The sequence below is a fragment of the Poecilia latipinna genome, unplaced genomic scaffold, assembly GCF_001443285.1.
Source record: "Poecilia latipinna isolate Pla-1442-1.1 unplaced genomic scaffold, P_latipinna-1.0 Scaffold860, whole genome shotgun sequence".
NCBI classification, from domain to species: Eukaryota; Metazoa; Chordata; class Actinopteri; order Cyprinodontiformes; family Poeciliidae; genus Poecilia; species Poecilia latipinna.
Genome location: NW_015113476.1, coordinates 279,850 through 306,257, shown reverse-complemented (window position 1 = coordinate 306,257; position 26,408 = coordinate 279,850). Strand labels below are relative to the sequence as shown.

The 26,408-nt window shown below is 41.1% G+C and overlaps 1 protein-coding gene across 3 annotated transcripts in view; it reads left to right on the top strand.

Annotated features, from left to right (window-relative positions):
• The first annotated feature begins 17,491 nt into the window (after positions 1 to 17,491).
• LOC106956962 (neural cell adhesion molecule L1-like protein) overlaps positions 17,492 to 26,408 on the top strand; it is a 53,204-nt gene continuing 44,287 nt past the window's right edge. Inside the window, exon 1 of one of the 3 annotated variants that reach the window (XM_015048104.1) lies at positions 17,492 to 17,840. The gene's annotated coding sequence lies outside the window, so the exon portion shown is untranslated. The remainder of the gene's footprint in view (positions 17,841 to 26,408) is intronic. The other 2 variants (XM_015048103.1, XM_015048106.1) reach the window with 2 other exon arrangements.

Genomic DNA, 26,408 nt, shown 5'->3' with positions numbered 1-26,408 from the left:
AGTATACTAGAATGTTTCCACTAGAAACTTGACCAAAAATTTGGTGTGTGAGAAATGAGATTTTTTTTGTCTTTGTTGTTTCTTCAGTCACTGAAGTTTGTATTTTGAACATTTTCTTAGCCCCGGTGTTCGAGCTAATACCACTGAATGTTCTTCTGCATGGACTTTGCTTACTGGTTTAATAAGAAAATTAGGCAGCAATGCAACTGATAACAGTTTCAGTGGTTGGGCATACCGTTATAGCAAATTCCAGTAACGCAATAAGTTCCTAAATTGAAGAAGTTTTCTGGAGTCAAACACATGAAGGGCCAGGCAGAGCTTAGTGATTGCTTGGGAAAGTAATTATGCCTTATCTCCATGGCTGCTGGAAAGCAGTTTACAGACCTGTGGCTCCAGCTCTTTTTGAATTGAGACTACGTCAAATGCTCCCAAGGTGTTTCTTGTGTGACTCAGCCAAGTCGTTGAACAGTTCCAGTGCGGTATCGACCTGTTGGACTGATTAGATCAGAGTCCATCAAAGTTTTCTGCTAACTTCTAATTCCATTTACAATACCATACAGGTTATTCCCTGATTCAAAGCGGATTGATGTTAGTGAACTGCTTTAGGTAATACTATTGATGTTTGAGTTCTAACTATGCCATAAACAAAGGCTGCTTATTACAACTGCACACCTTACTTTATTATGATTTTACGTGCTCGATGAACACAAAATAGTACATAGTGGCAAGGGCGCTGCCAGAAATCTTAGGCCCCCTGACAAAAAATTTGTTTGGGCCCTCCGTGCAGCTGCTGTTACAATTTCTTGAGTCTATTTGACCTATAAAAAGTGTCGCAATTTTAAAGGCTTGCATCTGCCTTGCTTTCTTGGATTCAAAACTAATAATTAGCACAATATTTATTGCTTATGAATTTAACATCCAACAGTCCATAGCCAGTATGCAAGTAGCTTGCTTAAATTTTTTTCTATTAGTTTTAGATTACTGAAATGTCTCTCCCCATGACCAACAGTCAAAAGCAAAGTGCAACTACACATAAAGCAATCCAGACTTTTAAAAATGCTATGTAGTTGCATGTTATTCAAGCTGCAGTACATAACTTTAATAAAAAATATGCTTTCTCCATATTTGTTAAAGCTGTCACCATGTTGTAGCAGTTTGTTATGAGACAGATAATCTGTGAAAACAATCAATCTCCTCCATCTCCTTCCTGAATTACTATTACTGGTTAAAGTAATGCACCATTCTGACCAAAACAACCAATCAGAACTAGTAGGACGCTCTTAGCACTGTCAATCATCTTCATTTACTCACTGCTAAATGTGCTAATGGGGAGAAACAACTTATCATTTACAAGAAACTGCTTATCTGCCGTCATTGGTAGCTATGCTAACTAAACTTAGCATTCACAGTTTGGATCTGCACAGCTCTGTGCTATGCTAGCTGCAGCACGGCACAAATCGAGGAGGAGGAAGGATGAGCAGCTCCACATGAGATTGTGATTGACAGCACCAAAATTCTCCTGCCTCTGACTGGTGGTTTCTAGCACTGGGAGAAAGCAGAGGAAATAGATTTTTCACAGATTACCTCTGATACTATACTGTCACAACATAATGACAGTTTTAAAAAAATATGTGAAAAAAAAATTACATAAAAGTGACATACTGAAAATACAATATGATTAATTTTGTGTTTGACAGGACCCTGAATTTTTTATTTTATGTCTATGAACAAAATATAAATAATTAAATTGTGGAGGGCCCCCTGCTGGTGAGGGCCCCTAGAATCGTCATCACTTTTCACCCCTTTACCGCCCCTACATAGTGGAAATTAAAATGTGTGGCAGTTTTAAAAGTTTTTGACAATTTCACATATGCCAGTTTTATCCATCTTCCCATCAGTTCTTATTAGCTTCCCTGCTGAAGACAACCATCCCTTCAGCATGGAGATTGTGTTTAGGGTGTTAGATTTTCTTTTAACATAGGAGTTTGAATGAAAATAATAATAATAAAAAGTTTAATTTTGATCTCATCTGACCAAAACACCTTCTTTCCTGTTTGCAGTGTATTCATCTGGACTTGTGACAAACAAAGGACAAGTTTTTCCTTTCATTCTGAACGCCAAACTTGGGAATCACACGAATAAACCTTATAAACCATCCCACTTGAGTTTGGGATCTTTACCACTTCTTCAGAGTTCCCATGGTCCTCTAGATTGCTTTTTGAAAAATATCAGCATTCTTAGATAATGGATGATGGATATTCAAGCTTTTTAACCAAATCATCATTTCAACAACGTTCTCTTTGACCTTCCTGCTGTGTTTTTTATCTTCATGATGCTGTGTTTTTCCCTAATCCTCTAACGGTCTTCTGATGCCTTTGGGGATTAAATGCCCACCACACTTTTAAGATTTTTCTGTGTAAAGCTATTTAGAAAATGATTCATTCATTTCCTTCTACTCCACAATTTTTCACTACTGTTAGTTTTGCAACTTAAAATCATTGAAGCCTAAAGTTGCAACATGACACAAAAATACCTTGGTAAGATATAATTTTGAAATTATTTTTTTAAATGTTTCTGGCATAGAGAGTCACACCAAAACCAAATGAGTGTTAAATTATTCCTCTTTATCACAGTTTTATAAAACTCTGATGATGAGTTTGACGGTGTGGATCAGATTTCTCCCTACCACATTGAAAGGCTTCTATTCAGGATTAAATATTTGTGCACTCTGGGGTGAATGAAAGCTCAACAATTGTGCCAAAGGAAATCGCTTTACCCATTATGCGGCTTTGCAAAGTGAGTCATCTTTTTCTTTTTTCTGTCTACCCCCTTTTTGTTGCAGTTCTGTTCTTTTATCGCTTAAGTTTGCTGTCACGTTTTGTTTCCAAACCAAAAAGCAGAAGCACTGCTTTTAAAACCATCAAAGTAACATATTGAGACGAAGGTTGCTGCTGGTTTCCCAGTAAACACCTGCTCTTCGCTTCGGTTTCTTTTGCCTTTTGTGGGCAAAACAAAGTTGCTTGATGAGTCACTGGTTGACTCTTGTATCCAACCAATGCATGGAGTTTGTAGATCAGCTGAGCTCTGTTGTGTTCTGGAAACTGCCAAACCAACCCATAATGTGGGTGTTTCTGCAGCAGTAATCGATGGCAGAGTCCACTGCTACAGATGGCACACCAGCATTAATGATTTATATCTTTATTTCCTCCCCTTGCCCTGTCCTGTTGGAGGTTCGATTTTATGATTAAGCAAATTGGATTTGATCCCACTCAGCGCGGAGCGCAGCAACAGCAGCTAAATGATGCTGCTCCATCAGCACTTTAATAACCCACTCTCCACCTGAGGAGGCCCAGCTCTCTTTTGCTCCAAGCACTCAGGGCCTCTTGAGAACTGAATGAACTCCCCCCCCCTCTTAACCTCTCTTGCTCATTTGGAAACATCCAGCTTTTGACTGTTATTTCTTAGCGTTCTACAGCCTAAAATGTTGAGCAACATGCACCAGTGAATGCTAAGTGAATGCTTTGCAAGCGTAACACTATGCAGGGTCGAAATTGTGAAAACGAGGAGCCGGAATGAACATTCAGAAAACGGAACTGGGACATTGATGTTGCCAGGATATGTGACGAATGTTATTGATTGCTCTGGACAGATGACTGTAACAGCCTCCAACAAAGCTCAATGTGACTGAATCAGATTATGAAGCTGCAACATGTGACTAAAAGTGTAATTGCTATGTTTTGGGACAATTTTAATAGCATAATTCCCACACACTTTATTGTTCTGCATAGATTTTTTATTTATTTATTTTTTTGTTGGTTTTTTTATTTTAAGAACAATCTTGAAGTCTCTAAAGAACACTTAAAAAACCAAAAGTACTCTTTTTGTACAACTTTTTCATTGCATAAAGTTTATATATATAAAACTTTGTGCAATATATATAACTTAACTTTTTCATTGCTTCCAAATTCTAATTCTAACAGCAGATATATGAAATTGTTGAAGTGGAGGGGTCTGGAATTAGAATAAAGTTTAGTTTTGAATGAAACAAAGAGCTTATATTAGCGAGATACTAAACACAAGATGACACAAAACATGATCACAAGAAGGAAGTCAGACATATTTAACAATATTTCCTGGATAACTAAGAATTCCTGTTTTGTTGTTGTCACAAGTAAAGTAAAAGTTTCTCAAAGGTCAAATATGTTTTTAAAATCTGTGATCAGTATAGGATATTAAAGTCATGCTTTTTTCAATCTAAGCTAAGCCTAAATCTCAAGCGTTGTTTTAAAAAAGCTTGAAGACTGAAGAAAAAATAACTGTGAATAGCCCTTTACTTCAGTGCTGATAAGAAGTAGACACAAACTTTAGCATCAGTAGCACCTAACTGTTAGCCAATTGTAACCAGTTGTTGTCAGGCAGAACAACCAGACTTTGTTAGTCTGTTCGGTCCACACAGTGGGACAGTGAAAGTCCAACTTCCTGTTTTTTCCTTCATAATAAAAGTCTCAGAAATATTTAGTTTAAAACACTCACATTCATATGTATGTAAACATACTGTAACTTAGACTCAGCAAAGTCCACATGAAGAAGAAGGTGGTACATTTTTGTACATTAAAATAAATTTGTGCATCCACACAACAGGATGCAGCACCACTGAAAACACGGTAGCAGATATTCCAAACCAATCGGCAGCGCTGTCATACGAGCCCAACACCTGTACGACACCGTTTGTTATTGGCCAGAGTGAGGCGCATGCCAGATGGAGAGAGAAATGGAGCTACTACATTATCATTTCAAAAATGTTGTGGCTCACATGAACACGCAGAAAGATGTACCCACTCTGGGTCCTGGTTTCAAAAATAATCATCTTTATGTTTTCCAAAATACAGAATCTGTGTGGTCACACAGTCTAAATGACAAAAATCCTTTTGTGGGTAGCTACACCTGAAATTATTTCGGTGTGGACAGGGACTTATGGTGTAGACTTGGTTTCATTTGGGGATCAAAATTGAAACATTTGTTACATTTTCAGCTGCTGCAGTTTGCTTTTACTGTGTCCAATGATCCAAACCCTTTGAAAAGCTTGCTCCCCTCCTCACCTGTGGGGACGCTGCATCAAAAACTACTGTAGGAAAATACATGAAAACCTCTGAAGAAGATGAAAATGAAATGTAGCAGTTGTAGGATTTTCCTTTTGTCATTGTCAAAAGGCTATGACCCATTTCACCTCTGGCGAATTTGTTTTGGTTGTATTTACCCAGAATACCATGCGCTATAGTCTGTTTCCTGGTTCTGGAGCGGTCTCCAGTCCGTATGGCGTTCACATATGAATTCAAACCATACCAGAGTTTACTTCAACCAAACCAAAACTTTGGTTTTTAGGTGGACCAGAGTTCATTTTTCTCATCCGCATCAGAGTTCCATCCTGCATTCACATCTCTTTAAATGAACCAGACTTTCCAGGCAAACAAATTGACATTTGATTAAAGCGACTTAGTAGGGCTGATCAGAATGCAGCCTTTGTGTATTTTATCATAAACGCTCTCAGCATCGGGACAGAGCATCACAAAGCAGATTGTGTCATCTCCCAGACTTTTCTTCACAATGTCTGTGAGCTTTAGTGAATCAGCCACTGTAGACATACATCTGGTGCGGGGATTAAGGACAACTGTATAGATTCATTTTTGCTTTGCAGAGCATAACTGAATGACTCTTGATGTTTCCAAGTCTTGCATCCAAACAGTATTGAGCAATTTTACACACTGACATTTCAATGATAATTATGATTTGATAAATTGTTCTGCTTTTCATCACACTCCTTCTAATTAGTGGGTAGAGGACTCTTATTACAGTGGCTATCTAGTGAATTATTGTGATGATATGACAATAAGTGGAAGATTAATTTGCTTCAGTGTGACTTTAGTTCAGCAAACAGCTGCCCTCCACCTACTCAGAAACAAGTCAAATGATCATCTGTCTGCAGACGAAGCGTTTGATGTTACCCTGACAAAGGCACACACTCCATAAGTCCTTTCACTGGATTTTTTTTTATCTCCCCCAACCCCCACCCTGCCTGCTTTTAAGTGATGAAAAAAATGACTTTCAGGGTGTGCCTTGTTTTGCAGTTCAAAACAGACATTTGTTTCATTTGTTCAAGCTCCCTTTCATGTGGCAGAAACTCTTGAGAGCCTTGAGTTCTTGATCTGGCATCCAGCTTTATTTTACTGGAGACACCCATGATGAAATCAGAGGACACCCATGGTCCTCTGATTTCATCTTCTGTGTGTAGGTCGCATTCATTCTACTGTACATTTACAGTTAAAAACTAAACATGCACTAGAATATTCTGGATAATTTTATACAAATGATAAGTTTGTTGCTTTCATATATTAAGATATCATCGGTGTTACGTGTCATCTTGTCTTGTTAGTCAAATGTGTCGAATCAAAATAAAACGCTCCCACTTTTTTCAGTCTGATTGTTTTTGTATTTTTAAAATCAAAATTACAGATTTTTTTTAAACTACTTTAGAAATATTTGCAATATTTTTCTCCATTAAATCCCTTCCAATATATACATAATCCACAAACAAAACAATGTGGGGAATTTGAGGGAAATTTGGCAATTGTGGAATCACAAAAAAAGGAAAGGACTGTTCATTAGTAATAATCCTTTGATGCATTTTTTTTTGTTAGTTTAAATCTACTTCACACTGGTGTAACAAGGAGACAGTTTTCCCCTCCAAGTCACCAGGTGCTGTGTTATGCACGGCTTTAAATTTTCCAGGCAGTGATGTTATTTATGACACTGTCTGTGTCATTCACTAGCATGTAGGAAAATGTCACTTCCTCAACAAGCCCTCCAAGGTGCAGTGAATAATTTAAAATGATTTTAGCTTTAATAAGTCATTACTGCCCCAGGATCTCAAACATATGTCATTTTCTAGAAGACATGGAGTATAAATGATCCAATCAAACCCTGAGAACTAATAACTCTGCTGTTGCTGTGGTCCTGGGCCCACACACGCAGTGAAGAGCTCTTTTTATGCGCTTGCTGAATGGGCATGACGATGAGGTTTGAAAAGTTATGCAGCCAGCCTTTTGACAAGTTTGTCTTGATAAAAAAACACACTGACACATACACATTCACCCATCTTTTAATTTGTCTCAAATATTGTGCTTGCCTCTCCATTTCTATCCCGGGATGTCCAAGTGAGATGAAGCCCACCATGGTTTTTCCACAGCAGGATTAGTGGTGTGCTGCAGCAGACTGATGCGCCTCAGTGGGCTTGAAGGGCTGACCCTGAGATGAGGCACCCAGCAAGACACTCCTTAAAAGGTTGTTAGATACATGTGGCTTATTATGACATCTCCCACTCAGCCTTTTCAGTTAACTATAGACTGGAAAAAAGACAGTTTTCTGAAAATAATGAATCCCAATTGTTGCTGTTGTTATGGAGGTGAAAACATGTCTGGTGCTTTAGATTCCTTTATGAACCTTTAAATAACGGTCATGGAGCAGTATTATGTGTTTTCCAGCCATATAGTGTAGTTTTATAGGACAATCAAGTAAGTATTACCTTCAGTTGTTATATAAATCAAATATGACTTAAAGGAGAAGTAAATTGACTTATTTGAGTTTCACATCATGTTATTCCCTCATCAAAAACATACCTGGAACATGCCTTGATTCTTTCATGCACATTTGAGAACAAACGGCTCCCCCACTCAGCTCCTTCAGACTAGCCAGCAGCCATTAGCAAACACCTGGTGGAACTGCTGAGCTCATTATAGGATCTACTTCTCAGAGCACCACTGGTAAAATCATTGTTAAAGGATTAATAGAGGAGCCATGTTGGGATGACTTCCTGAAAGTGGAGTTTCAGAAAGAGGAGGAAGACAAATTGCACAGCTGAATGGTTGTCATTCAGCTGTGCAAAAACATACCTCCAGGTATATGGAATGACATTATAAAATGAAGTAAAACAAAAAAAATTGATTTCACATAGTTCTGTCCCTTTAAATTACAGCTAAAAATGACTACATTTTTGGAAAGATCAACCTTCACTTGTGTGTTCCTCAGTGGAGATCTGAGCACACTGTATTGGTGCGTGTGTGCGTAGCCCTCCAGCCATTTGGAAGGTGTGTGTCTAGGGTGTATCTTAGAGCAGAGCCAAGCACCAAGCCTGGTTACCATGCCGACACACCTCACAGGGAGTCACCACGTTTGTCTTAATGAATTAATTTTCAAGCTCATGTTTGCCTCTATATTCTCCATCAGCTGTGTACACACACTTAATGGTGATGGACTGCTGTTAGTGACCTGGGGGAAATGCTTTATTGATTCTGGGTGGGTGGGGTACGGGGCAGATTATTACATTTTCTTCTTAGCTGATGCTTCTTATGAACTTATCCATAGGATAGGAGGGAGGAAAGATGAAGTGCCAGTTTACTTGAATACTTGAGAATTTAGACATTTCTTTTTACCAGTCAGCTGATACGTTGAAATTTCAGACTTTTTCCAGCATTCTCGTGTTCTCTATGTACAGGAATACACAAAGAGCACATTTAGTGTTTGCTAAATGTGTTTATTCACTTCCCTGAGGTGTTGTACACACAACATACAACACCCAGGGAGACGGAGCAGACGGTGTTGTGCTCATTGTGTTCAGTTGGTGTGCTAATCGGGACCAGGGATCCCCCGATCACTGCCACAATTGCTGAGCTCACCATCTGTGGTGCTCTGACGGCCGGCAGCCTCGCTGAGCGAGCAGCAGAACCGTCTGGCCCAACTTTACCTCAGTCCTCACATGTACTTACAACCCTACTGTCAGTCTGCAGACGCTTCGTAACAATATTCATTACAATTTTGTCACTCTGCAAACACAAACATTATTGTATTTTATTGTGGTCTTGTGCAATAGACCAGCAGAAAGTATTATACATTTTTAAATGGAAGGAAAATGATACAATCATATAATCATAACAGAATAAATACTTTAGAAGTGTTTGTAGCTTAGGGTTTTCTTCCATAATTGCTCTGTTGGTCCATCCATCTTCCTGTCATCTGTGCTGAGGAAAGCAACCTCACAGCATGTTGTTACCACCATGTTGAGGATGGTATGTCCATGCCAGAATGATTTACAGTGTAGATATGTGCCAGATGTATAATTTGTGTGTAGAAAGTTTAATTTGGTTTCCTCTGAATGGGATGCCTTCATCTACATATTTATAAGCATATCTCCAAATATTATGTCTTTGTTTTAAAAATGGTTTTCCAATAATCAGAGATGCACTGATATAAAATTTGGGCCATATCCGATATTTATATTTCTGTTCTGATACCCGATATTTATCGATATTGCTTATATTATATTTCTATTACTCCTCCCTTTCAACACCATTAAAAACCATTCTGCTGACATTGCATGATCACATTCACATAACCAAACAAATACGACATGACCAACTATCTTCCTACTCCCTGTAATGAAAAGCAAACGTAAACGACAACAGGATGGAAATAAACAAGCTATTGGTAAAGGACCGATACCAATAAATAAAAAATTGAGCAGCAAGTTCATCAGGGGATAAGATCAGTACACAGAAAAAAAGAATAAGAGATTGTACAATAAGGCAAGTTTTAGGGGAGCACTGACTGCAGTTTTCTGGCTGGTCACCAATTATGATCTTTATAAATCCTGACCTGCTCATTTTGATTTTGGCTAATGCAGTTTTTTTCTAAATTGTTGGTAAATATAGCAAGAAAGTTGCTGAGTTGGTAATAGTGAGGTGAGTATTCTTAACTGCAAATGTGCAGACATGACCTGGTGGCCAGGGCTAACAGTCAAATCTCTCTCAGAGGGGAGCAGTGACATGTTTAGTCACCTGACTCTGGTGCAGGACAATTACAAACACAACACAAGCAAAGGTAAGTCTGAAGTTTATTTTCGACCAGCAGCTGGGACAGGCAACAGGCAGGAGGTGAGGACCCGTCGGGGATTCACTCTGGCGGGAAAAGGTGAGTTACAGACACGTCGTCTGAATGGGAGCTCAACGTGCAACGGAGAAGAGGCAGATCTTACTGTTGGTGGAGATGAGGTGGTCCTGGGGGGGAACTGGTATATCCACTGAGATTGAGAGACCGTTGGAGGGTGGACAGGAAGGCGGACAACTAGTGGTAGAAGCAGACAACCTCTCAAAAGAAGAGATGAGACCAGGGTCCAAAATAAAAGAAAGGGGAATCCAGAACCGATGTTCCGGTCCATACCCCTCCCAGTCCACCAGATATTGACGGCCACGCCCACGAGGGCGGACCGCAAGAATGCGCTGGACAGAAAAGGCAGGATGGCCACCCACTAACCAGGAGGGAGGAGGGGGTTCCGGTGGAGGGCACAAGGGACTGGAACAAACAGGCTTGATCTGAGAAACATGAAAAACCGGGTGAACCCGGAGGTGAGAAGGGAGTTTGAGGCGCACTGTAGAGGGGCTAATGACCGAAATGATGGTAAAAGGGCCAAGGAACCTAGGAGAGAGTTTCTTAGAGGTGGACTTAAGGGGAAAATCCTTTGAAGAGAGCCAAACCTTTTGACCAGGGGTGTACTGGGGAGCTGGCATACGTCGTCTGTCTGCTATCCTTTTATTCTGAAAGGAGGTACGTTGCAGGGCAGCTTTAGTTTGCCCCCACACTCTCTGACACCTTCTGAGGTGGGTTTTAACAGAAAGGGTGGCTGATTCTGGAAAAGAGGATGGTAGGAGAGGTGGCTGGTAGCCAATAGAGGCCTGTGGTGGCCGAGATATGTGTGTTGTGTGCATAACACAACACACATATCTGGTGCTCCAAGAACCAGGATTTGATGCACAAACACAACGCAGGGTATTTTCCAACTCTTGATTCAGCCTCTCACATTGTCCATTGGTTTGGGGGTGGAAGCCAGAAGATAGACAGGGCTTGGCCCCTAGTGCAGAGCAAAAATCCTTCCACACTTGGGAGACAAACTGAAGCCCCCTATCAGAGACAATCTCAGATGGGATGCCGTGCAGGCGGAAGACGTGCTGCAAAACAAGTCCGACTGTCTCAGGGGCAGAAGGAAGCTTGGGCAATGCCACTAGGAGGCATGCCTTGGAAAACCTGTCAATGATTGTGAGAATGACCAATTTATTATGGGAGGGAGGAAGACCAGTTATGAAGTCCAGGGCAATGTGAGACTATGGACGCGAGGGAACTACAAGAGGCCGAAGCAGGCCAGCAGGAGAACGGTAGGACGATTTACCCCTAGCACAGATGTTGCAGGCCCTAATATATTCCTGTACATCCTTGTTGAGGGATGGCCACCAGAAATAACGGCGGAGAAGTCCAATGGTGCGACTAACCCCAGAATGACAAGAAAACCTTGATGAGTGACCCCAATGGATCACCTGAGACCGCACAGAAACGGGGACAAAGATTTGATTGGGGGGACCTCCTCCAGGGTCCGGTTCATCTACTTGGGCTGCTTTAATGAAACTCTCCAGCTCCCATGTGATGGAGCCGACCGTACAGGTGGGCGGGAGGATACTCTTGGAGGAGTCGTCCACGCTGTCAGGGGAATGCTGTCTGGAGAGGGCGTCTGGTTTAGAATTTTTGGACCCGGGGCGGTATGTGATTGTCAGGTTGAAACGGGAAAAGAACAGCGTCCAGCGGGCCTGTCTAGGGTTCAGGCGCTTAGCAGACTGCAGGTAGGCTAAGTTTTTATGGTCTGTCCAGACCAGGATGGGCTGCTCTGTGCCTTCAAGCCAGTGTCGCCATTCCTCCAAAGCCAATTTGATGGCTAGGAGCTCCTTGTCGCCAATGTTATAATTGCGTTCGGGAGGAGTGAAACGTTTAGAGAAAAAGGCGCATGGGTGAAGCTTATTATCGAGGTGAGAATGTTGTGACAGGACAGCCCCTACCCCGGTGTCGGATGCATCCACCTCTAATACAAACTGAGTAGATGGGTCTGGGTGAATCAGAATGGGTGCATTAACAAACCTCTTCTTGAGCTCTGAGAAGGCCCGGTCAGCTTCTTGGGTCCAGGAAAAAGGTCTCTTGATAGAGGTAAGAGCCGTGAGGGGGGCAGCCACCAAACTGAAGCCTCTGATGAACCGCCTGTAGAAGTTCGAGAAACCTAGGAAGCGCTGCAGCTGCTTCCTGGAAGTTGGAACTGGCCACTCCTGGACAGCCTGAATCTTCTCAGGGCTGGGCCTCACCTGTCCTCCCTCAAACACAAAACCCAGAAAGGTCAAGGATGGTTTATGAAACTCACATTTCTCTGCTTTCACAAACAGGTTGTTCTCCAGTAAACGTTGAAGAACCTTCCTTACGTGGGTCCGGTGTTCGGTGAGACTGTTGGAGAAGATTAGAATGTCATCCAAATAGACAAACACAAAAACATTCAAGTAATCCCGAAGGACATCATTTACTAGGGCCTGGAAAACTGCTGGAGCGTTGCAAAGTCCAAAAGGCATAACCAAGTATTCAAAATGTCCGATGTGGGTCTTGAAAGCAGTTTTCCATTCGTCTCCCTCTCTTATTCGCACTAAGTGGTAAGCATTGCGCAGATCTAATTTGGAGAAAATGGTGGCCCTTTGGACTGACTCAAAGGATGAAGAGATGAGAGGGAGAGAGTATTTGTTCTTGACGGTAATTTGATTAAGCCCCCGATAATCAATGCAGGGACGGAGTGACTTGTCTTTCTTTTGGACAAAGAAAAACTGCAGCAGATGGCTTAAGTTTAGCACTTATCTCTTGGAGCTGCTGGGACAGTTCAGAAAGGTTCTGAGTTAGCTCTGACTGCTGCTGCTGTATAGCTTGGAGCGCGTTGTTATGGAGACCTACAAGAACTCCCTGGTCCGTTAATGCATTTCGTAATTGAGCTGCAGAGTCAACTTGGCCAGATGGTTCTGACATGTTTGGTCACCTGACTCTGGTGCAGGTCAATTACAAACGCAACACAAGGAAAGGTAAGTCTGAAGTTTATTTTCGACCAGCAGCTGGGACAGACAGGTGAACGGACGGCAACAGGCAGGAGGTGAGGACCCGTCGGGGATTCGCTCTGGTGGGAAAAGGTGAGTTACGGACACGTCGTCTGAATGGGAGCTCAACGTGCAAAGGAAAAGAGGCAGATCTTACTGTTGGTGGAGATGAGGTGGTCCTGGAGGGGGAACTGATATATCCACTGAGATTGAGAGACCGTTGGAGGGTGGACAGGCAGGCGAGCGCGTTGATCCGGGAGCGATCCAGCAGCGAAGGTGGGCAGATAGGACGGAGCCAGGCAGGAGATGGGAAACGGCTATCAGCATGAGCTGATGGGAACCGGGCGGGAAACAGAACCAGAAAAGGGTTTTCTCGGACCAGGAATGAGGACTCACTGGATACGTAGAACAATCTGGCATCTGCCACCAGAATCCAGCTCCTATTTAACCGCTCCTCCTGATAGGATGATGAGCTCCAGCTGGCTACACCTGTCTGACACACCCTGCAGGAGAGAAGGTAGGAGACACACACACTCACAGCACTCAGCTCAGTGGATATGACAAGCAGAAGAGGACAGGGGCTGATTTTTAGGCTTTTGCTAAAGTAGATAAGATCAGGAGAAAAGATCAGCTTCACATGTCAGCATCGGCCGATCACAGATCTGACAAAATAAAGAAAATCAAAGCTGATAAATGGGCTGGACAATGAATCTGTGCAAAGCTGTGAGAGCTTGGTGGGGCCAGCTGCACATTGTTTAAGGAGCCCAGAGCCTACAAATAAGGATGATGTAAACTGGTGTGACTTGTGTGTCGCAAAAAAAATTGTTTCCGTTGCAGTTTTGCAAAATACACTAATTTTGATGCGGCTGAATTTTTTTTATCAAAATAATTTTTGAAATTGGAGTGTTTCCATTACGCTAATTTATTTTCAGAATTTCAATTTTATGGTCAATAGAAATGCAACTAATGATGCAAAAGTGGGATAAATGTGACATGACAATTCAGAAAACTATCAGATATGTTAGTCAGTCTGCTGTGAAAACGTTGGATATAGGTTGCATCTGCCTGCCTAACAGCCTAATTGTTGTCTGGTCTACAGACAACGAGAACAAAAAGAGAAGTTCTCTTTTTGCCCAGCTGATTAGTTTAGGTTTTTGTAGTAGCATAAGAATAATGGGTTGATGTGAAGCTTTGAACATTGCTTGTAACCTAATCCTGCATGTGACATGACATGATGTTTCGGAGTGCTGCAGAATGCTGCAACCCTGTGAAACTTTTAAAATCTCCGCGATAAGAATAAAGATAGGGGCACCTGTTACCATGGTAACTCCAAGTAAAACCGCACAGAAAACCACAGTGGTTTTCATATTGATTCAGAATGCAGAATGAAAACTTTGATATCAGTCAAAGGCAGGTTGCCCAGCTTCTATCTTCCCAGTGCCAGGTTAGAGGCTTATTGACCGTTTTTTTTGACAGACTGACTAACAGATGAGTTTTTCAGTGAAATGGGCCGCGAGCCCAAAGTTCAATTAAAAGCCCCGCTCTGCATGAGAGCAGCATATTTGCCAAACTGGGAGAAAAGTGTAAATCAGTCTTCATGCTTCCTCAGCAACCTGCTTGTCCTTGGGGAGTATTGATGGCTCCGCCTCAACTCATTTTTTAAACACACCCATCAAAGCTGCTACATTTATCTTATCCTGACAGGTTGAGGGGGATTTTTATGCAGCACGAGTGCTTTGGAAACACATGGCTTCATTTTAACGAGCTAGCAAGGCTGAAAGCTGCACGTGAAAACCACCTGCCTTTTTTTTTTCTTTCTGTCCAAGCAGCAGGAAAGCAACCTGGCTTAACTCGAAGCATGCTTTTGTTTTCTCATTCAGCTTTCTCTTGCTTAACTGACTCAGCAGGTCAACAGAGCATTAGTCTAATTCCATGCTCGCAATACGACTGCAGACTTTCATTTTGTAGTGGTCAGATAAGGTTGTGTGAATCCTGCTGATGGAAGATAAGAGACATGTCATAAATTAAGACTCTTGTGGGAAACCGTGAATTTCCTGATATTATATTGTCACCTTCCTAAAATAATGGTCTAAGTAATTTTTTTGCCAAAAGAGATTTTGTCAAAAAAAGTCACCCCTTTTTTTTGGACAAAAGAGGATATAGACAAAAGCAATCACTATTGGCAATAAATAACCATTATTTATTGTGTCCAAAACAAATGTGCGCCAAACTTTGTCGCTATTCTGCTAATGTTGAAAAGTGTGCCAGTTTGACGCTATGAAACTTACTGGAAATTTTCCTGCGCTGTAAACAACTGTCCTCCACTGAGAAGAGAGAAGTGCCAAGCCAAATGAGATAGCTGTTGATGTTATCTCAACATTTAGAAATGTGACCATCACGGACTGAACGGCGTCCTTGACTTCCTTCCTTAGATTGCTAAAACTACAGGAACACTACAATTCTAAAAAGAGCAGAAAATTGGTGTCATTGTTCACAACTTCTTCTGTTCGCTAATTGACCCACTACAAATTGACCAGAGACAGTTCAAGTTAAGGGGAGAAATCCCTGAGTGCGCTAGAAGCAGGAACTTTTTTCAAGCGGAATCGCACAGGAAGGCAATGGACAGGATTATGTTTCCATCAAGCAAATTTATTTTCGGATTTCGAATTTGCACAATTTTAAGGTCAATGGAGATACTTTTAGTATGAGGTATGACAAATATCCCCAAATACAGTGAAAGTAGAAACGAGTCCTTCACAGGATGTTGCTGGTTGGTTCCTGGGTGTGAATAAATGTTTGCCTTCTCACCCGCGTTTGTCGTGTCCAGATGGTTTAATCAGCCGGGCTCAAAGTGTGAGAGCAGAAAGGGGAAGAGGCTTTTCCCGGGGCAGTGCCCGGGACAATGTCAGGTTTGTCTGGCCCGAGTGCCAAAACACTAAGCGTCTCGGTACTGGCAGCCCGCTTCGGGACCTACCCATCCCGTCCGGCTTCCAGGGCCGTTCAGCCCCGGAGCACTAAGCAAAGTTCATAAGGCTTCCTTCTGTTTGTGCGGCTATAAAGGAGGCTCCATCCTGTTGTAGCTCAAAGAGGAGCTTATGGGCACGCAGATTCTGGCACTGGCTGTGCAGAGGAGTGAGTGTTCTCAGTTACTGACTCTGGCTGACTGCTTTCATTATAAGAAGATATGCCCCCTCCTCAACAACCCAGCCACCTTCATACCCCCTCATTAGATCCAGATCTGGGCCTTCAGTAGCAACACTTAATTTGTTATCAAGCTATTCGCCTCAATCTCCAGGTGAATAAACATCCATCCGTCAGTCCATTCATCCATCATTCATCCAACATCCATCCAATATATTTGTTCGCCATTCCATCCATCCATCCATCCATCCATCCATCCATCCATCCATCCATCCATCCATCCATCCATCCATCCATCCATCCATCCATCCATCCATCCATCATGCATCCAACATCCATCTGAACATCCATCCATCTATCCATCCAATATGTCTGTCCACCTATCCATCTTCCATCCTACCTCACTCCTTTTTTTAAGAGTAAATGCAATATTTAAAGACCCACTGGAGAAATATCTACATTCATTCATAAAATGCAGCAAAAAAGGACAAAGAAAGCAGAAATCTTGATTTCTGGAAATATATTCACTCTTGACATAGGAAATGTGTAAAAACTCTGAGTAGTGGTGTTCTGTCTCATTAGGACTGTTAGCTTTTTCCGATTCTTCCCCTCTGCCCTCCGTAACCCCCTACCGAGGTAACAACCTTTTCATCTCAGGCTGTAAGTCTGCTCCAAGCAGCCGTGCTTTGGTTGCTGTTTTTCCACCGTGGTTACGACCCACATCAGCATAATTCAAGCATGACCCTCCTCCCTTCCTTTCATTTTCTGCCTTTTCTCTCCCATTTAAACCCAAGCCTCTGTCCTGAGTCCACATCGTACATCATCCAGCACCGAGGTTTGCCCTCTCGCTCCACCTCCCCCTGCATGTCGTGGGAGAGATTCCTCCCCCCAGTCCTTTTCTTTTACGTTTGAAAACTAGCATCAACAGCACAAGCCCTCACTCCACAATGTCAGTTGTTCTAGGCCAGGTAACAGACATAGTTCCCTTTCTGATGTAGACCAATCAGGAGATTGGAGCAAACTTCTTAAAACATTTGAACATTTTCTTGCATTGAGAAAGGGGGAGAATAAAACAAAAGGTCATCTAACAAAGTGCAGGGTTAATGCTGGCTGACGGTCTTAAGCAATTTGATGCGAGTCTCCAGCAGCATTAGCAGAGAATTAAGCAGATTGTCAGTAGCTGACAGAACAAATTTGCAGCAGGAGCAAGACTCAACAGATTCCCAGTCAGCAGGGAATCTGGCTTCCCATCCCAGATTCTCCTTTCCATCGGTTCTGCCAGCCGATTATTGCAAATAAACACTTCGCCGAGCCTACAGGTGCATCAAACATCTTCCATTATGCTAATGTAGGAAGCAGGAGACGGGACTGGTGGTGCAAGATAAAACTCACATTCCTCAACTCTGGTTTGTGCACACTCGCTGAATAGCCCTTAGATCAGCCTTTGTGGGAGTGATTGTCAGCAGCTTAATGAGCTTCTTTGCCAAGCTAAAGGCTTTGGCAACATATGTGACTACAGTGCCTCTTCGCCTCCGTCTCAACCTGCATGATACAACATAAAGCAAGCTCAGCGTTCTTCCTCCCTGTAGACATCAGAACTCCCTTAACTCATCATTTTCCTGTTTACTCTGGATTTGCGCGACCCGGAAAAAGGAATTGTTACTCATCTCATGGGGACCAGGACTGAGAATGAGAAAGTCCGATTTTGTAAGTAACTATTTGCTACATCTGACGATACCTTCTAGGGAATGTTCTGGTTCCTCCAGGTTCACTTCAGCTAACACTAATAATCCTACACTGTCTCAATAGGATTTTATTTAATTTGGAATACAAGGATGCATAAGTAATACTTTCAGTGATATTTTCATTATGTCATTGATTGTAGTTCTTACTGTCACTCTTTCCTCTTAGTGGTTGTCTTTGATTGATTTTAGTTGACCTTAGTGCAACTAAAAAAAAACTGTCTTACAGACATAAATGTTACTTCATATTTTGGAAAAAGACACTGATAGCAGGTATTTTTGATAAAATACCTCCTATAGGACATTTTTGAAATAATTTTTATTTTATTTCAATTTGTCTTTATTTTATTTCACTTTCTTGCTTTCAAAATAAGAAAAACAAAACTTTTCCAAAAGCAAAATGGATATGTTTTCTTTTACATAATATTGTGAAAAATGATGTAAAAAAGAGGCAATTTTCAATATGTTGGAAAAAAGGAAAAACTTTTTGAAATTCATTGCAATTACTCCATTAAAAATGGCAAAATCTGATTAAAACCTTGCTCATGTTATTATGTCTATTTCTAAAAATAGTTGGTCCTTATTTTTTTTGGCCTGTTATTAAGAGTCATTGAGGAAGGTTCAAACATTTGTTGTGGATAAAACAGCAACACTTGCCTCACTTGCACCAGTTATGTTTGGATTCACAGCACAGTTACTTCATATTAATGGTGAATTTCATGCAGATCAAAACTGTCTGCACGAGATCTGCACTGATCAGGGTTCTGGTTTTTTATTTAGACTTTGTTCTGCCATCTCTAATTTTATCTGGTTTTACAGCGACAGTCAACAGTGATCAAATAATTATTACCAACCTTGCCACATTTTATGAGTGGTCATTAACCAATTATATGAGGAGCAGAGGTGATGTCACACTATGTGTTATGAGAGCAGAGTTTTGCTAGTTAAAATACACAGATGACTGTTAAGTTGACATTTTAAGCTGTCTGTGAAGTTCCCCTCAGGCTGCAGGGTTTGTTATGCACATAGGGTTGCCACCTTTCAGAAATTAAAATAAGGGACGCTCCCCACGGTGCGCCACCTTACTCTCATGGGGTGGGATTTCCACTGCAGTGATAGACATTTTTTATGGCGGTGTTTTTTGTTTTTAAAAAGTGATCCTTAGAGCAATCATTCATGCATAGTTGGTTAGAGTACCCCAAAATTGTACTCCAATCAGAGTAGTATACCTTAAACATGCTTAATTAAGCAAGTGTAAAAGGTATTTGGTAAACTACTCAAGTACTGAGTAACTGATCATAACACCTGATTTAATATTCAAAATGTGTCCTCTGACAGCCAAAAGTATAAAAGTTATGTGAACATTCTGGTACTGTAAAGAGTATTACTAAAATATTTATAGAAATAAGGAGTTAGGTTTGGAGGCTGGTTCTAGACCAAATTTACCACAGAGGCCAGGATAGTTGGTGTTTTTCCATGGCGACACTTGAAAAATAATGGGGGGAAAAACCCCAAAACAAAACAGAGCATTATTTCATCATTTGATATAAGTGAGCCAAAGAGCCACTTTTGTCTACAGAGATCTAGGTTGCAGATCCCTGGCAGATGGAAAGGATGATCATATACAGCAGCTAAAAGTGCAGCACTATAATTTTTAATTCGTTGTTAAAGTAAAATTGTGAAGGTTAAAAAAAAGTGATCCACCACTGAGTATTAACATAAGACATTTATTTAGTATAACTTCTTTGGTTCCCCGTTGGCCCTCATCTAGAACCACCCAAGGCTGCAGGTCTGGGTCTGGTGCATTAATAATACATTAAATGACCACTGAACAATGAATTCATAAAATATATCAACATTTCAAAATAAAACCTACAGAAAGCCCTAACAAACCTTTTAAAGTAGGAAATATTTATGTATTTACTGTTAATCTATTTGTATGCCTTGTTCTTTAAATGACCATTTGTATTATTTTGGCTGATATTATTATACATTAAATAAGCAAATAATCAAACCAGTAAAAACACAATAAGTTTACTCATAGCAAAATGTTCTGTACCATATCAGCCTCGGGAGATGATTGAAGGATGAAGAGACGCTGATGTCAAGTGTTTTAGGTTCTGACGGGTCTGCAGTGTTCCTCTCCTGATCCATTCATACAGCAGCACACTGCGCCACAATGGACACATTTTTTTAATTGCCTGTGTTCATCCTCACTAACATTATTCAGCCTAGGATTTGCGTCTTCCCTCACACGTCTGTATCTTTATGAGAGGTTTTACTTCTAAGTTCGGTGAAGAGTCAGGTCGAGGACATTGTAAAAAGACGCGGGTTGATAGCACCTCACTGCGGCTGCGTAGTGTTCGTCTCTAGGCAACCGTAACAACAGCGTCGGTCCGTAGTGTTCTGGGGTCCTGTATAGCTCCCGCCACGACAATTTAGCTGACCTTAATATTTCCTGTGTTTTGTTTTGGTCATTATTGTTACACTTAGTGTGTGATAGGCATGTCTATCGGACATTTATAGAATACGGAACGAATCGCGTCCGTATTCGTTGCGTCCCGTATCGGTTCAATACAGGACGCATCATTTAACAGCCAAACACGGGACGGGTGGCAACCCTATATGTACGTGCAACAAAAACAATGGTGAATAGCATCGTGCTGTGTGTGCTGTTTAACCTGTTCAGTTTAACATAACTTGATATGGAACATTATGTCAGCCAGATTCCCCGCTGTCTGGGATATGAGCATGTGGCTTATGGGAGACAGAAAATTGCTTTCTAAATAAAGTGAAAGCAAATGAAGTGGTAGCTGAGTGTCAAAAGCACATGGTGTTTCAATGACATGCTATAATCACAACGCTATCCAGTGGCCTGGAATGCAAATAGAGCGGATTCAAGGTGTCTTGGTGGTGTCATGTCAATGTGATACTTTAGCTCAATCAACATCTGAAAATACTAAGGGTACATTTAGCCTAAGTAATTAGCACAGTTAGCATAGTAGCTGTAAATACGTATTTTCTCTTAGCATGCTTCCACTGATTAGTTGTTATGGAATAGGTTCAGATTGCGTGTCTCTGAACATCATTGTTTTGTCTAGAGTTAGTGCCCATATATATCTTTTCTAGGAACTAATCATGGATCATCAACAGGGGGCAAGATGGTGAATGCCCTGTGTCACTCCCACACTTTTTGTTTGTTTGTCTTCAGTCTGACCAAGGGTGACATCACAATTCGTACTGAAGAACAACGTATTCCACAGTGTCTGGCTGAAACCAGATTTGGCATTCTGGAGCTTTGCTTGGTCACCCAGTGGAAACGTGACACTGGTTCAACATCATTGAATGGACTATGAATCATGTTGGTAGCAAAGCCTTATGTCAGTTGCCTTGGTTTCCAGTATATTTATTCTAAGATTAATTTGCAGAATTCTCAAATATAAAATTCCAAAGTTTCTTGAAATACTTTTGGTTTTCTTTAAACACAGATTTGCTTTGAGTCTTCATTGATTAAAAAATGAAAGTGTTTAAAAAGATCATTCAACAGAGTCATAAAAGTGAAATGAAAAGCAGTTCGGGCCGTGTCAGGATGATGAATCATCTCCTCCTGAGGGATCAGGGTCACCTTTAAGTCACATTTTCAGCTTTCACAGTCTGCCGCTTTGACCTCAGAAAACCTGAATCTTGACTTGTTTAAAGCAGCAGCACTGTAGAGACACAATAGAGACAGGGCGGATGAGTTCCAGAGCACTCTCTGAACAAATACAGACTGTATCCACATACAGCTAAAGGTCTGTCTGAGCTGAGTTTCCTGCCAGGGCAAATTTACATCAAGGAGGAAAGGGAACTGTTTCATTAATGACTTTAAATAGACTTCCAGGACCGTTGCTTTAGTTTGCTTAATCAAGATTATTTACCAGGATGGTCATCCTTTGAGAATCTGACCTTAACTGACTGTAAGAATCATGTCACTCTACATAGATACGTTTTATTTGAGCCTACATTCTGATGTCTTTGTCTTACATCAAACTGAAATATTCATTAGAATGTAAAATTCTCCAATGCTTTACTTAAAAACTAAACCTTTTAGCCTTAAATTTTTCTATTTGATGTGTTTGAACGCAAGCCGTTAGGCAGCGGAGAGCCACAGGAACTGGGCCACCTATCCGGCAGCCGTGTCAAACAGCTTACCCCGAGTAACATTGTCCAGATGTTCTGCTGCTGCATAGAACAGGATTTTCAAATGATAAATTTTTGGGAACATTTCATTTTATTTCACAGGCTGAAATCCTCACTTTAATTGCGTGTTTGAGACACCAGAAGGGAGTACAACGCCCACTACAGGGATGTCGGAAATTCTCGTTCATTGGTATAAATAAATTGCTTGGAGGGCCAACAGAGATGAGGATTGGGGATATAAGAGCCATTGATCATGTCTTGCTGCGGCACGGTTTTTTCAGGGGTGGTAGAAATGACTGGCATCAGTCAGTCAAAGAGCGAGAGGAGCATGCTGCATTAGTTCACTCAAAATATTATTCCTGTCCTCAAAGTCCAGCTCATGAATTCATCTCTCTGCCTGTCATTGTCCTGAGCAAGAGGCACTCCTGGGAGACTTCAAAGAGAGCAAATGAGAGGGAGAGGCGATGAAAACCTGGGACAAGTGCAGTCCACTTTCTGAAACACCTTCTTTCACCTCTGACTTCAGGATGATCAGAACATCTTTGTGTTGCTTTTCAGACACGGTTCGTACAACCTGTGTGGCTGAGAGCCATTCTCTGTTCTGCTCTGTTCAGCTCTTTACATTGGTTAATTGAACTCATGACTTTGATTGGAAATGATTCAGAAAGAAAATTTTGTCATCTTATTGTTATTTATCCTGCATATTACAGCAGCGCAGTGAAGCAAACTCTAGAAAAGTGACTGAAATGTCTCTTGTGGTTTGAAACCTTTTAAGCTGTTTTTTTGTTTGTCAAACCAGTTCATACCTGTTTTACTGGAACCAGCTGGTGACATGATTGTCCAGTTGCTGCATTGCTCGTACTTAGACCAGGGGCTGCAGGATGGATGCCCCCTTTCACAGGGGACTCTGTTCACCCAGGGTCAGAAAGGTTCTGGATCATTAATTCATTCAGAACATAGGAGCCAGAAATGGTGCAGTCCATCAGTGGATCCCTGTGTGTTTGTGGCCAACTAGCACTTGCTCCCTTCACCTGAGACACTTCCTCTCTTCTCCTGCCTTATATTAGTGGTAGGGTCAAGCTGCATCCTCCATACTGGTCCTGTTTGTCTTTATGTCCAGATCTGCTTTCAGTCTCCTGGCACTCCCCAAAATATGAACAGCATTATAAAGGAATTACATTGAATGAGTCTTTCACAATATTTCCTGTGGAATTTGAAGTGGATGATTTCTAGGTATGCACTATGAAGATAAAGTATTGAAAAACAGCTTTATATCCAGACTTTATGCTCTGCTCTGTCTGTCCATTCCCTTCCTCCATTCATCCATCCATCCTTCCATCCTTTCATGTAATCTGTCCATCTGTCCATCCATCCTTAGTCTGTTCATCCATTCGTCCATCAATCCCTGCATCTGTCCATTCTATTTGTTCATTATTCCATCCGTCCATCTAGCTAATCTGTCTGTCTGTTCCTCCATTCATCTATCACTGAAATATATTTGTGAATGGACCTTTTTCTTGTTTACTGCTGTGGCTTAAATTTCATTCTGGAAAAGTATGAATATTTGGTAAAAAAAAAAATGTGTTGGAAAAAAGACACGCATAACTTTGACATTATGCTTTACTAAGAGATATAAGAGATGTGTTTTGCAGTCCATTAAACTTATCAAGGTTAGAAAAGCATTTCCTTTTAGATTTCAGAGATGAAAACTTTATGCTCCGTCTAAAGGTCCATTCCCTTCCTCCATTCATCCATCCTTCCATCCTTTCATCTAATCTGTCAGATGAAATCTGAAAGAAAACGAAAGCTGAAAGAAGAGAATCAGGCTGATTCTTTGGTTTTACACTCTGCAGCCATTGTTTTCCTCTTTCCAGACTGCCTTTGAAATCTTTAAGTCAACTGAGAAACCGGCCTCTTGAAAACTTTTGTGGTCTTTCTAAACGCACAAGAAGCCATGCAAGTCCTCTCAGAGTTAATCAGTTCAGCTGCTGTTCTAATTGTTCTCCAATAATCAAATGGGAATGAATGTGGAGGCATTCTGGACCATGAGAGGGAAGCGTGGAGTTGCTGTGTACCCGTTGCAGGTCTTTAGTAAAGTGAATATATTAATCCAGCCTGACAAGACGAGGATCTGCTTAATCCTGTTAAGGGTCTGCACATTAAACTACAGTAGGCCCGCACTTTTCTTCCTGTTGTCTTTGTGTGAGAAAGGAGCAGATGGTGCCAAATTAACAGCCTAACCTACTGTAGTGAACTTTGAATGGCTGAGCTCGGACTGCCACCCTATTTCTAAACAACACGATCACAAGTGGAGGGAATTCTCCAGATTTCTTCTCTTGGTGGGAGTACATTGTATTTGACTATATCAGTTTATGTTAGGTGGGTGGTCTTCTCAATTTTGAACAGTATATTTGGATGTTTTCAGTAAAATAAAACACTCATTTAATATACTTTATCATTAGTTTATGAAGTATATTCTTCTTTTTCTTTAGTAAATGCAACAAAGATAACTTTTTACAGGCAAGGTGTTCTAAATACATAATATTTTCCTTTTATTCTGCATCAGCTGTAAGATGACACAGTTTGACAGGCACAAAAATTCTTTAGTATAAACAAGGTGATTCCTATAAAGCTATTAGGCTACATACACAAGCCTGTGTGTGTTTGTTGCGTGTCTGGAAAAACTGGATGTGAAGTCAAATTGAGGTGAAAAGAATTGTCAAAACCTATTCCCCATATAAAATATATTAAATAGATGTTGTGTTTAATAAATATGGAAAAAGCATACTGCCCGTCTCGTTCTCAACCAATGGCTCTTTAAGAATCATTGTGCTGAAGCTAAAACTGCCACTTGAGAAGTTTTGAGTAGAATAGATATACAGACAAAGGGTTTTTTAATCCTAAATGCAAATGGTATATTTGCTTAATATACAATTTTAAGTTTAATTATGGCTCTGTATGCCATTCTTTTAGCAAATGACCTTTTCTTTCATCTGAACACCCAGTTAATGATTAATTGAATTCTAAAGTAGCTGACCATTATTTCATCACAATTAATCCGATTAATCGTTTCAGCCCTACAAAAAACTTACATTTCTCACTGGAGGTAAAGGAATGTAAGGTTAATGGTTCAAAATCAACTTAACTGTTGTTTTTGAACGATTGCCTGTCAATGTAAGTAATGGAAACATTGTTTTCATGGACCAAGGCTCCTCCACACTTGTTCCAGTGTTATCTGAAAATGGTTGTACTTTTGGTCAGGTAGGTAATAGTCGACAGTGTTCTTCAACTGTCAGCCAGAACGAAGACGGTCTTTTCTTGGCCCACATTGCTTTATTGCCCCTCCATCACTGAGCTGGTTGGGCTTCACGCTGGCCTTCCCACAGTGAGCAGCGTTTAACCCCCCACTGCCTCCCTCCATCTCAGGATGGTGTGATGGCTCTAGAGAGAGGCAGGGATTAGGAACAGCCTGTGGTCAGTAAATCAGACATGAGTTGAGTGCTGGGCCTCAATAATAAAGGTCCACTAGGCACCATACCCTCAGAGTTCAATGTACACATTATAGCTCACAGCAGTTTGGTTTTGACCAGGCCTCTCTCTCAGCCAGATGGCCGGGTTGGACCTCAACAAATTATTAGGCAGGAGGAGAACAAATTAAATCACCAGGCCCAGTTTGAACCAACTGTAATCCATCTAAGCCGGTGTTAGGAAGGTAGAAGATTTTGGCCAGGACCATAAGTTAATGAGAATCACTCTCTTGTGAGGATTGAGAGGCCCACTTTGCTTAACCTGGCCAATCTCACCGATAAAGCACAAACCAATTAGACTGAAGGCCTCACCGTTTCCATTTTAATTTGTTTTCAACTACATAAATCACACACTTGTCTGGGAAAGATGAAACAAAGGAACGAATGCCCTGGGCTGCTCTTTGAGATCACTTAAATCTTAAGCATGAACTAAAATCAATGGGTAAGAACTGTGATTAGGTAGGGTTCATTTGGATCACGTGCAGTACCTTTCCAGAGCATTCATTCCTCTTGAGATTTTCCACAAAATCCAATAACTTTCATCTAGTTTTCACTGATTTTATGTGATTGACCAACACCACGTTGTGCATAATTGTGAGATTAAAGCAAAATGTTCTTCATTTTTATTTGGAATGTATTTACATGTATTCAGCTCTCTTCACACAGATACACCAAATTGTAAATCGAGCCACAATATGTATGTCATGTGGTGGAAAATCCACAGTTTTTTAGCATGACTTGAAAATTGATGTTCATATTGATCTAGGTCAGGGGTGGCCAAGTCCAGTCCTCGAGAGCCACCATCCTGCAAGTTTCAGATGCATCCC